Here is a 13,949-nt window from a genome sequence, read left to right as displayed (position 1 = left end):
TTTTAGTGATTTGGAGTCTGGGAAAAGCGAGGTCCAAATTAATGGAGGATTGCACCTCCTAGAGCTTGCAGTGGAGTGCTGGCCAGCTAATAACTCACAAAAATTTATACAAACATACACACTTCTGAAAAGAAAAGAAAAAAGACATGCCAAATAGAATGCTAGAATTTTGGAGCTCTTAAATCATGCAATCATAATTCATGCTGTTCTTTTACTCAAAGCTTTCCTTTAGCTTTGGTATATAGCCTGGCTCCCTGCACAATGATTGTCTATTAATATCAGACTGCTGCAGTAGGCCACACTGGACTTTTGGATGGTGAGCTCCCATTCACCTGTGAGCTGGGAGGAAGCTGTGAAACCAGTCCATCCAGTCTGAGAGGGGGATATGGATGGAGGCATAAGGAGATGAGGTGCTGAAAGTAACATATTTTTTAAAATGGGGGGGTCTGTCTAGCAAAGTATCTAAAAGACATCCATTAAACAAGCAGTATTTGGTTGCAAAGGACCCCTGCAGCTCATCTGTCCTAACCTTACACCATTTCCAGCCATTTGGATAAAACATCCAAATAAGAGTCTTCAAACTCTCCAGACAGTCTGTTCTATAACGATTGTTACAGTGTACATATTACACCTATCTTGAAGACACTGCACCAGCTGCCAATTTGTTTCTAGGTACTATTTGAGATGCTGGTTTTTACCTTTAGCCCTAAGTGAATTGGGCCCCAGGGACCAGTAGGGCCGCCTGCTCCCAGCTGAATCTATCCGCTTGACTAGGTTAGCTAGGAGAGCTGTGCTCCACATGCTGACAGCTGCTGAAGCTCGCTTGGGACAGAGTCTTCTTGGTGATTGCCCCCCGGCTGTTGAACTTTCTCTCCAATGAGATTGGTGTGGCTCCCTCGCTCCCAATCTTTTGAAAGAGAATGAAGACTGCCCGTTTTAGTCAGGCCTTCAAACAATGAGTCGCTCTTGTCTCTGGTTTCCTTTTAGTTGGCTGCATTTGTTGATTTTGAATGTGTTTTAAATGAAATCTTATTATTGTTTTATGAGTTTGTTGTTTTTAGTGTGTTCATAGCCACGGGGTCCCAGGATGAGGGTGGTATATACATGCAAATAATAAATAATGGAGGGGAGGGAGGAGGAAAGTCAGAGAGTCCAGCACCTCATGCCATCTGCACCTTCCACTGCCCATGGGTGTCCTCGGGGCCATTCTGTGTCAGCCACACTGAACTGCCTTGAAGTATTTGAAAATTTGTCTTTTTAATAATGAAAAATCAGCCTTTCAAAACGAATTTGTGGGTTTTTCTCCCCTCCCAGTAAAAGAGTGGTCCATCTAATGCATCCTAAGCAGCCCACGCACACTGCAGTTTGTTATTTTTGCTAAGTTTGTCCCTGTGTTGAGACTTACAATGCCAGTTTTTATTTCACTACCTTGAAAAGAGTCCTCACTGACATGGGTTTGGTGGGGGGGGTTCGTGGAAGAGCTGACCTGTCCTTAATTGCAGCATTGTGAATATGATGCTATATTAAGGAAGCTCCTTGTGTGGCCCAGTATAGTGATAAATAAAGCATTTTGGCGGCTGTTGCTGACAAATCATAAACCTTCACATGCATAAATACTAACAACTCCTCAAATGATTAGAGGTCTTAATGGTGAGCCAGGGTAAGATAATTCAGAGGCGGGGAGGGCAAGGTCAGTATTTCTGAATAGGTAGGGGTGAGGAAGCAGAAGAAATCAATACACAGCTCTGCTGTCTTGCAGGGCAGGAAGAGGCCCTTGTTAATTGTACAAACACTGACTAACCATGATTAATTTCAGTATTGAATTTTCAAATGATTCAGCAGCGCTAAGAGCTGCTCATCCCATCCTTAACAGAAACTCCGTACATCACACAATACAGGACACTGGCTGATATGTTGAGGAAAATCTCTCAAAGTAATCCCATCAAAATGGGACTACTCTGAGGAATTTTCCTCAGCATGCCAGGCACTTTCCCCCCACTGTGCTAGAAATTCCAACTCTTGTTCCACAGAAAGCTCACAAGGAGTATGTCACTTTAAACCAACAATCCATTGGCCATAAGGACCATTACACGCATACTTTGTTCTCTATCAAAAAAACATGTTTTTAATTAGTGGTGACATAACGCAAGTGTAGGTGCTTTGGAATACAACCCCCCCCCCAGCATACTTTGTGCTGTGCAAACCCCAGATAGGAGGTAGGGGAAGAGGAAAGGGGACACTTTATTTGGGCCTGCAGGCTTCAGGGGTGCCCAGCCTGGACTGTAAGCCCATTATTACCAAAATGGAAGCTTGACTGTAGATAATACCTGGGGATATTTATGCAACTTATTTACCTATATCTCTGTGGAGTGTCCAGCTGTAAGAACTTCAGAGATCTGACAGAGCCAACTGGAACATAAGAACAGCCCTGCTGGATCAGGCCCAAGGCCCATCTAGTCCAGCTGACTGTTTCACACAGTGGCCCCCCACATACCACTGCGGAGGCCACAGGCAAGAGGTAGATGCATGCCCTCTCTCCTGATGTTGCTCCCCTGCAACTGGTACTGAGAGGCATCGTGCCTCTGAGGCTGGAGGTGGCCCACAGCCACCAGACTAGTAGCCATTGATAGACCTGTCCACCATGAAATGTGGAAGCAGTATGGAATAGAACAAGCAACATTCTGAAATGTGAATGTCTGACCCAGGCTTTCCTCTGGAACAGAGAGAGACTGTATAGAAAATTCTAGAAGTCTGAGAGAAGAGGTATGACCCTCTTTGTGACATACTCTCTAAAGAACCACAAGTCCCAAAGTTCCTGCTGGCAGTTTCTATGCACAGATGGATGCTGTGGTATCCAACTAGCAGCAAGAGGCAGCAAGAGGGAGGGAGCACCATAATAATCAGAAACACTGAAATTCCAGAAACAACAGGGATCATTTCTGCTGAAAGGATCTACAAGACTGGGCTAGCTTCAGGTTTCACAGAGCCCTTGGCAAACTTCACTCCATGGGCCCCTTCCTACCTGGCAGGGTCCTGAGAGAGTCACTCTGCCAATACCACATAAAGGCCTTAGATACAGATAAGGTCTCAGGTATCTGCTGTGGGCCCTGTTGAAGGTCCTGGGACCTTAGCTGCTGCCCAACAATTCCACACCTTGACACTAGCCCTGTTTACATGTTCCCTTTTCAGAGGCGGATTTAGCCATGGACCTTGGGGATCAGGCCCGTGGCCTCCTCTGTCGGGGGGTCCTCCAAATGATTGGGGAGGGCCTCCCCAGAGCCCCACTGCTGCACCACTGCCCCACACCCGCCCAGCCACTACCCCATGCCTGCCACTGCCCCACCAATATTTGCAACAGCGGCAGCAACGGCAGCCCTGCCTGGGAGAGGAGGCTGAAGAGCAGGAGGAGGAGGAGGGAGACGGAGATGAAAAGGAGGAGGAGGAGGAGGAAGATGGGGCAGCTGGCAAAGCTCTCAGGAAATGGCACGCGGTGGTGGCCTCCTGCTCGGCCACCCATCGCCCCCAAAGTGGAGAAAGTGGTGGCCGTCAGGGAGCAGCAGACACACAAGCTGAGCCGCACGCCCAAGTGCATGCACTGCCGCAATCATGGCGTGCTGTCCTGCCTGAAGGGCCACAAGCGTTTCTGCCGCTGGCAGGATTGCCAGTGCGCCAACTGCCTTCTGGGGGTGGAGAGCCAGCCTGGTACCACCACCAGTGGGAGGCCTGCTCCACTCGGCTGCTCACCCCCTTCCCACCCTGGTGGAGAGGATGACAAATATCGATGTGGCTGCAGTGGAGCAGGCGCAGGGAAACAGTGCAACGGCGGGATTCTGGGGGGGAAACCCCCGATCATTTGGAGCTCCCACCCCAGCAACAGGAGTAGCAGTGGCGGCAGCAGCAGGTAAAAAAAAATTGATGGGGGAGCCTCTTGGTGGGCCGGGCCTCCAAAACCCTTCAGATCCAGGCTCCTTTTTGCCCTAGGTGCGCCACTGCCCCTGCTAACTGAGCAATTATACTCATGTACTATACTCATTGCTAATTGTGACCAGCACATGTCATAGGCATTTTACCCCATGCATGTCAATTTATTTAAAACATTCCTGCCCTACTAATTCTTGCCTCTCTTCCCTTTCCCACTACTGTTTTTCCCCAGTACCTTTTTAAGATTATAAGCTCTTTGCAGGCAATGACATGTCTATCTTTTTTATTTTATTTATGTATTTTTCTTTATAAACCGCTTTGTGAACTTTGGTTGAAGAGTGGTATATAAATATTCGTAGTCGTCATCATAGTAGTAGTAGTAGGAGGAGGAGGAGGAGGAGGAGGAGGAGGAATATCTTTGCCTATGAAACTTTGTAAGGCAATATGTCCACTGATGGCATGGGTTTCCATCTGGATGACTGATGTTGGCACTAACATGAGCTGTGTGCTCACTTCAGAGGACAAGAACTGGTTGCGCATTGCCCAGCATGCAGTGGGGATGGCAAATTTCAGGTTCCTACCTTACCCTCAGATTGCCTGTAGCTGGTAGAAATATGTCCCGCAGGGTCCAGCAGCCCTCAGGGATATATTTCTACTAGTTACGGGGTGATCTGAGAGGAAAGTAGAAACACAAAAATTCACCCTCTCCACTGGGCACAGCCCACTAAGTGCATTGCTAGTGGGGTAGGATGCTGCAGCAGATGCACACCTTTCCATTTCACACTCGCTTTAGTAGTCTGGATGAGCTACTACAGAGTGTGTGTGTGTGTGTGTGTGTGTGTGTAAACTAAACAATTCATTACCATCTCTTTGATTCACATCCTCAAACCCTACACTTAACTCCTTCTGAAGGTTGTGTTTGGGTAAAGAGAAAGGTTTCCACTGCTGACAGTTATTACTGAAAAATAAGTATTAATTGCCTTTCCAAAATGCTTTACATACATAGCTGTCAATAATTCTTACAAGAACCCTGTCTAGTAGATTAGTATTATGATTTCCCATGTTGTAATTGGAGTGGGGAGTGTGGGCTGAAAGATAATGGCTTAAGCCAGGAGTTTAATGACTGAAGCCAGGGTAATGGCTTAAGCCACCTTGGGTTCCCAGATGTTGTTGGACTACAGCTTCCATCACCCCCTTGGCCATTATGGTTGGGGATAATGGGAGTTGTGGTCCAACAACATCTGGGAATCCAAGGTGAGGAAGTCACCACTGAGTTTATGCTTGAAACAAGATTTGAACCAAGGGGATATCCAGCTACCGCACAGCGACGTAACAGGAAGCCAGAGGACCCTTCACCTCTGGTTTCTTTTGACACATATCTGAATGACATGTCGGTTGACACATGTCGGTTTCCTTTGACACATGTCTGAATTTAGGAAACCAGAGTTGAAGGCGAAAATGGATCCACAGTTTCCCACCCCAAACTCAAATCTGAAGCTTCGCTTCAGAGTTGAGTTTGGACACCTTCAGCTCTGGTTCTGCAGCACCAGCGTCACATCCGAACACTGGCACCGCAGTTTCAGCAACATGGAACCAGAGTTGAGGGAGGAAGCTCCTCCCTCACTCCAGCCCGATTGGCTATGTGGGCTGTCCTTCTGCCGAGAAGGAAACCCGCACAGCCAGTTCCCCCACTTTTCTGCAGTCTTGCTGACTGCAAAGAGGCAGCTCTCCAGAATGCCCAGATGCAGATGGGGGAGCGGGGTGAGGGGACGTATGGAATGGACCCGCAGTTCCACAAATGTCTGAAGGTGGCCTGTGTTGTACTATAAAGACAAATGAATGCTTGCTTGGCTAGAAGCACCAGTCTTCATTGTGTGACTCTCACTTCAGTCAGGATGTTTTCCCAGCTGATAACATCAGTTCTGTGCAACCTCCTTAATTCCAGGTTTATAAATCTATAAACCTTCCTCATAGCACTATTTCTTTTCAGCCAACATGAAGTCTTGATCCAAGTTCATCGCTACCATAAACAGTACTGAAGTCAATAAGGCTAGAACTACAGGAGGAGTAATTTGGCCATGTGTGTGGGCAAATTTAAGTGGCTCATAGACTCCTGGCACCATAGGTTGCTATTTCTAAAAGATTAGTTTTCTTTGCAAGGATTCAGATGAACAGTTTTACATCCACCTTCCCACACAAACAGCTGCTGAATCTCATACTTGGTAGTTTAAATAAACATTATCTAACAACTCTTCATTTAACTCCTCATTACTTGTCCTTTTCTCCCATTTTGCCCCTTCTATTTTATTTTTGTATACATTTTCTAAGCCACCTTTCTATTTGTACAGCACCCAAGGCAGTGTACTATTTGAAATAATACAATAAACATATACATAACAAAATATAAGCACACAGAATAGATCAGTAAACACAGCAAAATCATACCAGCCAGAAACCTCATGCAGGGCCCTAGGCCCAGTGAAACAGGGCGGTTTTAACAAGCTTCCTGAAGTCTGATATCAAGAAGTCTAGGCAAGCTTCTCAGGGACAGGAGTTCCACAGTCTGGGCACTATCCCAGAACAGGCCCTGTTCCAAGTTCCCACTAGCTACACTTCAACTAATAAAGGGATCCAGATCCATCTTATAAAGACACTGGTGAAGGGTACAAGGTATGCACGGTGACAGATTTTGTCCTCCCCTCTTCCCTGTGTGGTAGGGATAGCCTTTTACATTGTCAGTTCCCATATGAGGAAATATTGAGGCTATTCCCACGATCACTGGAAAGCGGGCTAAGGGAACTTTAACTAAGGGAACGCAGGCGGGCCCAGTGCTCCCAAGGCAGCTAGCCCGCCTAATTCCCCCTCCCCTTAAATGAGGTTAACAGAGCAAGCGCTCCATTGACATCATTTGGTTGCTCATGTGTCGTCGCATCACAGCTGCCATGACGGAGCCAGCAGCCGTAATCTGGCCACCCAGCTACGAGCGGTTGCTCGTCTGAGGAGAGAGCAGGCTACGTCCGCTCTCCCCACAGATAACATTGAGGCGCTTTATAGCAATCATGTGAAGTGCCTCATTATGAGAGAGACAGTGAGGCTATTCACACGTGCATGCAAAACCGGGCTAAGCCCAGCCTGGTTTTGCACGCACATGTAAACTGCCGGGATCTAGCCCAATCCTGGCGGCACCATGACAGCAAACCCGCCTACAAAGCCTTCCTTCAAAATGGGATTAGGAGAGCAAACGGTCTCCTAACCCTATTTTATTGATAATGTGTCAGCCGCGGCTGCTGGCAGACTTGTAGAGGGGCAGGGCAACACGCGGCAATGTGTCCCAGCACTCTGGCCTTCAGAGCTACCAGCAGCAGCCATGCTCATGTAGGCGGACAATCCACCTACCCAGGGATGTCGGATCGATCGTCTGTGGGGAGGTAAGTGCTTTCAAGCTTCCTCCCTGCAAACCGGGTAGCCCTTTCTCACTGCCCATGAGAAAGGCCTCGTGGGGTTTGATTGAGTCCATCATGGGTATAGAGAATGTGAAAGGATCGCCAGAGGGAATAATGGTTTCCCTTCTCGGCCCAAGCACCACACTTTAGTAGCCATTATAGAGAATAGAACCCTTGAACACTCCACCCATTTCTCAAGCTCCTTGACTGAACTTGACCACTTAGGCCTCCCATACCTTGTAACAGCTTGGCAGGGTACCTGTCCATGCATCCAAGTGCATTGGTGGGAGGCGGGGGACCAGGCTTCATTGTGACCTATTAGGATACTTCCAAGTGCAGGCGTAAGAACATAAGATGAGCCTTGCTACATCAGGCTCAATGCCTGTCTAGTCCAGCACCCTGTCTCCCATGATATGCCTCTGGGAATATCAAGAGATGAAGACCTGCCTCATCTTCTGTTGTTGCTCCCCCCTGCAACTGGTATTCAGAGGCATCCTGCCTCTGAGCCTGGAGGTATCCCATGGCCATCAAGACTTGTAGTCATGGATTGATATGTCCATGTTGTCTAAGCCCCTTTTATAGTCATCCATGCTGGTGGACATGGCAGAAAATTCCATATATTAATTATGCACTGTGTGAAAAAGTACTTCCTTCTGTCAGTCCTAAATTTCCTACAATCAGTTTCATGAGATGACTCCTGCTTTTGGTGTTGTATGTGAAAGAGAAAAGCTTCTCCCTATCCACTCTCTTCATACCACACATACTTTTATAAACCTGGTGAGCAGGATCAAACCTATAGTGGCTGGTGGTGTTTCATAATATTTGTTAATTTACAAATATAAAAGCTGCACGTAGGGGAGAGGCACACTTCCAGACAGACAATGCTAGTCTTCAGAGTAGTGTGGGTTTTCCCTCCCAAAGCTACATCAAACCCTTGAAGCCCCCAAGGCACCTCCTCGCAAACCAGCTGCAAAATGCAAACTTCCATCCCTTTTTCTGGCTATGTTAAAAACTCCTCTAAGACTAATTTTCTTGAGTTCACAGCTCAAGCAAGTGGGCTTTGGGTTTCCTGAACAGCTAATAGACACCAGCCATCAAAAGTCGTTCAACAAGCCCCTTCAGTGAGAGAATTAGACAACAGCCTTGAGAGAAGGTCACTCTGCATATCCAGAGAGGTTTGGGGTAACAGGTATCTCAAGACAAATGGTGAAGTCTAGAATGACTTAAAAATCTCACTTGTTCTTATTTTCTCCCTTTAAATTGGATATTTTTAAAATTGGATCTGAGGCCAATGATATTAAAGATTCTGTATATGGAGGAATTAAGTGGATTTAGGTTTCATCCAATTAAAAGGAAGGATGAGAAAAGACTTCATTGTATAGACTAGAACCAGCTCTGCCTTATGGTCCATGAAAGGACTTGCTGCTCAGCTACAAACATCTAAAAATAAAAAAAAGTTTAAATCCCATGGCACCTTAAACACTAACCCATTTGCTGTAGTGTGAGATAATTGGTTAACTGCTTGAAGAAAACCATGAGGCTATTCACACGAGCGTGCAAAACCAGGCTAAGGGAGCCCAGCCCAGTTTTTCACACTTAGGAACACAGGCAGTTGCCATATACTGAGGTGGGTCTCACAATCAGTGAGACCCGCCTCGAGAGGGTTAGCGGGAAGAGCAGGCTTAGCTATCCCGCAATGCACCGCACAACTTGCATGTTGCATTGGGGGATTCACCAAGTGCTGGGGCTGAATATAGGCCCAATGGACACACGATCCCAGAGCCCAGGTTGAGGGCTCGCTTGAGCCCTTAGCCCCAGCTAAGAGCCAGGGTTAAGAGACAGGTTTGCAACAAGAGCTAAGAGCCAGGTTTACAACTAGGGCTAGGTGGTGATCCTGGTGGTTCTCATGAGTAGCCTAACCCAGACTGGGCTTCCCTAGCCTCAGTATATTTTTATTTATTTCATCACCCTACAGCCCATCAGCTAACTCTACAAATGAACAATATGCATAACTAAGCAACTAATATAAGAATTAATGCTTGGTCAAGAGCAGTACTTTGCTCCACATCTGGCTGGCTCATTGGGGAACTATTGGCTTACTTAGCTAAAGCCAGCACTAATGTCAGAGCTGGCATAGATCTCTTTAGAAGTAAAAATCCACTACCTGGGCTTGGTGTTACTCAGCTTCTTGGCACATACTAAATTCTGCTACATGCTGGGGAAATCAGATTCCTGGAAAGAAATAAAAACCTACTCTTTTAAAAAAAAAAATTAATTCAACTATGTATCTAGTTTAAATGACACATAAAAGCAACATCTTTGCTGGTGGACACACTAACTCTTCTCCAAGTATCATAATGAAAAAGTAGAAGTGACTCTGAAGATGAAGGCACAGACTCAGCCAATGAGTCAACAGTAGTCAACTGAAAAAAAGATGTCACAATGGTAACATATGCAAGCATTGTTCTGTGTGTCACTCTCACTGCAAAGGATTTTTCCTATATCAGCGTAGCACTTCTGTCAGGGCCAATGATGGTGTGGAAATTAACATGATCACAGAGAGCCTGTGTAACTGGTTCCAACACATCGCTACTGCAATGTCAAGCCCGAACACCAGACAGGTTTGGGTTTTTTTTTTAATGTCAGCTAAACAGCATCATCTATGAATTCGGTCTAAGTACAGATCCTGGCAAGCTGAACTACAGTGGCAAGACTGGCATGGTGGCTGTCAGCTATTTGCCCTTACCAACCTCTGCAGGCAAAGTGTGGCAGACAGGCTCCAGCCCAATTCTTTAAGCTAACTAAACCTTCACCCTTCAGTGGGCTGAAAATAGCTAATATGTATATGGGTGGGTGAGTGGATCGAGTGGAGTAAGAGTGCCACACGAGTCATTTTTAATTTCAGTAAGGAGCCCATCGTGGAAATACAGGACTCTAATTTAATTATAGAACACTTATGATCCTCTTAGCAGAAAGATTCACAAGCCAGAGACTAGATTCTGACTTGTTCCTCCTCATGGCTTCCTCTATATGCAAAATCGACATGACGTTTGCATTTTGACTTGACAAGTTTCACTTACATTCATCCATTTCCTAAACTAAAGAAGTTTGCATCACATTTGTGCCCTAGAGGTGTCTAGTCTCCTTCCCTTCCTTCTACGTGTGAAGGGTTGCCACTAACATGACCATCTTTGTGTATTCCAGTATCAAAATGGAAGCAAACAGTGAAGCTCTTCTCACGATCAGTGAGAAGAGCTTTGGGGCTAACTGCAGGGAGAGTGGGCTTAGCCCACTCTTCCTGCAGACAAGCAGCCGCTCGTAGCTGGGTGGCCAGATTGGCTGCCCACGCAACTGCCAGCTCCGTCACGGAGCCGGCAGGGGTGGCAGGGATCAGGGGCCTTGCGGCCCCCAGAAGTTCCAGGATGCTCCACACAAGTGCGCGGGGCATTCTGGAGACCCCCAAGCCCAGGAGGCTGCTTGCAGCCTCCCGGTCGGGGGTCTACTCGTGTGTCTCCACACACCATGGCAACACACAAGCAAAAAGATGAGGTTAACGGAGTGCTCGCTCCGTTAACCTTGTCTTAGGGGAGGGGTAGTTAGATGGGCTAGCCGCCTTGGGAGTACCGGGCTCACCTCCCTTCACCCGCTTTCCAGTGATCGTGAGTATAGCTTCAGTATATGCATAGGGACGAGGTCAGATTCCCAGGAAACCATAGGGGGTGTCTTCCAGACTTATGGGTGTCATTGCTAACAAGGATTAATAAATCTGATTGAAAGGGGAGCAGGGTCCTGGTCTTGTTAATATAGATAGGATTGTTGCTGTTTCGTCATTCACAAACCCTTCTTGGTGGCTCACATCAGTTTCATGAAGGCCTTACAGAGTGTGGCAGCATCAGTGCAGCTGTGTTGCACCGAGTTGCTTGTAGTGGTTCAGCATCACAACTCTGAGATAGCCACTTTGGCTATGCACAGCAGATTACAGGACTGAGCTGTTACACTTTCTGATTCCAACTGAATTGAATCACACTGCAACTGCAACCTAAGCTGAGATGCAAGACAAAAGGAAAATATAGCTTTTTCTATAGGAAAATATAGCTTTTTCTATAGAAAATATAGAAATTGTACAGTTTTAAAGTACAAAAATAATTGTTTCTTCCTGAACTTTCTGCTCTCATGGGCAGAGAAGAGCGGTGCCATTTAAGAAGCCAGATTGCCATGGGAACTGGATGTGTTCAAGAATCTTAGAAGGTGTTACAAACTCCGCAACTAAAATGTACTATACTATTTTCCTTTTGAATCTTGTCTTACTAGAATAACAACTTGCAAAAGACTGTCAGACTGAAGTTCGTGATATGATATTTCAGAGTCATGCTGGGGATCGTTCGAGGAGTTCCACATCAACAGAATGTTCCTAGGGGCTTCCTATACAACACAGCCAAAACATCAGTGGGACAGCTAGCATGCCCAACCTGGTTACAGAAAGTACAATGATTGTGCAAAACCCATGAAAGATGTTTGCCCTGCTCCCAAACATATTTGGCAGATATCTTTCATGGGTTTTGCACAATCATCAGTACCACATTAGAGTGTTCCAGTTTTCAGGGAAAGCAGTGTTGATGATCAGAGCAGAAATGAGAGCAATCCAGACCATTTAAAACCACACCTATTCAGATATAGGGCTGGTTCAGATGTCACTTGGAACCTTGAGTTAAAACTGGGCTCCGCACAATGAGGCGATTCTCATGAACACAGGAAAGCAGGCTAAGGAAGTCTAGCCCACTTTCTTGCGGTCGTATGCCCAGCCACAATGGGAGCCGTGCAGCTCCTGGCAGCAAACCGCACAAAGTACCCCAACCGTTAAATGTTAGCAGAGGGAACACTCCGCTAACCCTGTTTGACTGATCGTGTGCCGCCATGGCATAGCTCCGTGCCATGGCGACACACGAGTAGACCCCCGACCGGGAGGCTACAAGCAGCCTCCCAACACGGGGGTCTCCCAAGCATGCCCCATACACTTGTGTGGGGCATGCTGGGACTTCCAGGGGCTGGGCAGCCCCCCCCCCCAATCCCTGCCACCACTACTGGCTCCATTTTTATTTTATTTATTTATTGTTGAATTTCTATACCACCTTTCATTAAAAACAACCCCAAGGCGGTTTACAAAAGTTTAAAACATACAATAAAAATGACAATTAAAATATTAAGCTAAAAATATAAAACAAATCTAATTTAAAAACCAAAAAATACAAGGATAAAAACTATAAATAAGTAAAAACACATAGAAGCAGCAGTAGAAACAGTCATGTAAAAGCCTGGGTAAAAAGCCAAGATTGAAGAAGCTTTCTAAAAACTGTGATGGAGTCTGAGGAGCGAATGGCCACTGGGAGAGCATTCCAAAGTCTGGGGGCAGCAACAGAGAAGGCCCTGTCCCAAGTGCATGACAGATGAGCCTCCTTCATTGTAGGCACCCGGAGCAGAGCCCCCTCAGATGACCTTGTCAAGTGGGCAGCAACCCTTGGGAGTTGTTCCATGACAGCTCCATGGCAGAGCCGGCAGTCGTGTGGGCAGCCGATCCAGCCTCCCAGGGCTAGCCTGGGGATCATCTGTGGGGAGAGTGAGCTACGCCCGCTCTCCCCACAGAACCTGGTAGGGCTCTACACACGGATCGTGTGTAGAGCCTCGATGCTTCTCAGTCGTAGGAACATGCACTCAAGCTCCCCACTCCCATCCTTGTAAAAATGTCACCTTCTTCACTGACTGACTGACTGATTGATTAAGTGTCATCAAGTCAGTGTCAACTCTTAGCGACCACCTAGGTATAGATTCTCTCCAGGATGATCTGTCTTCAACTGGCCTTTAAGGTCTCTCAGTGGTGCATTCATTGCTGTTGTAATTGAGTCCATCCACCTTCCTGCTGGTTGTCCTCTTCTTCTCTTTCCTTCAACTTTTCCCAGCATTGTGGACTTCTCAAGGGAGCTGGGTCTTCCCATAATGTGTCCAAGGTATGACAGTTTGAGCCTGGTCATTTGTACCTTGAGTGAAAGTTCTGGATTGATTTGTTCTATGATCCATTTGTTTGTTTTCTTGGCTGTCCATGGTATCCTCAAAAGTTTTCTCCAGCACCGAAGTTCAAAAGCATCAATACCTTTTCTATCTTGCTTCTTCAAAGTCCAGCTTTCACATCCATAGAGTGTCATGGGGGAAACCATTGTCTGAACGATTCTAATCTCCTTCCTTATCTAGGTTAAAATAAGCCTAGTCTGGTCATGTCCTCTGAACCCACAATCTTGGCTGATTCTAATCTACTTGCTTCAAATAACCTGAGATCTGCAACTCACTTCAAAACTTGGGTACAGATCTTGGGTTACTCTACAAATACAAATATTAATAATTTCAATCAATCAATCAATCAATCAATCAAATCTTTATTTCGGTCAACGACCAGCACAAAGTTAAAACAAATATAAAAGAGAAACTAATCAAACTTCTACTTCAACCAATAAAAACCAAATAAACAAGAAAATCCTTCTAAATATAAATCAACTAAAAATACACAGCTTAAACTAACAATGAGACAGCAGCATT

At 46.2% G+C, this 13,949-nt stretch overlaps 1 protein-coding gene across 3 annotated transcripts in view; it reads right to left on the bottom strand.

Annotated features, from left to right (window-relative positions):
* The window catches only part of FGF18 (fibroblast growth factor 18), a 148,398-nt gene that overhangs the window by 109,546 nt on the left and 24,903 nt on the right, over positions 1 to 13,949 (bottom strand). The window contains exon 1 of one of the 3 annotated variants that reach the window (XM_053290793.1): positions 2,355 to 2,401. The exons of the other annotated variants lie outside the window; for them this stretch is intronic. The gene's annotated coding sequence lies outside the window, so the exon portion shown is untranslated. Of the gene's footprint in view, positions 1 to 2,354; positions 2,402 to 13,949 lie in introns of those variants that run through there. 3 annotated transcript variants of the gene reach the window in all.

The sequence above is a fragment of the Hemicordylus capensis genome, chromosome 1 (assembly GCF_027244095.1).
Source record: "Hemicordylus capensis ecotype Gifberg chromosome 1, rHemCap1.1.pri, whole genome shotgun sequence".
In the NCBI taxonomy this organism is placed as follows: Eukaryota; Metazoa; Chordata; class Lepidosauria; order Squamata; family Cordylidae; genus Hemicordylus; species Hemicordylus capensis.
Note: the sequence above shows the minus strand (reverse complement) of the source record. Positions and strands in the feature narration are given on the sequence as shown.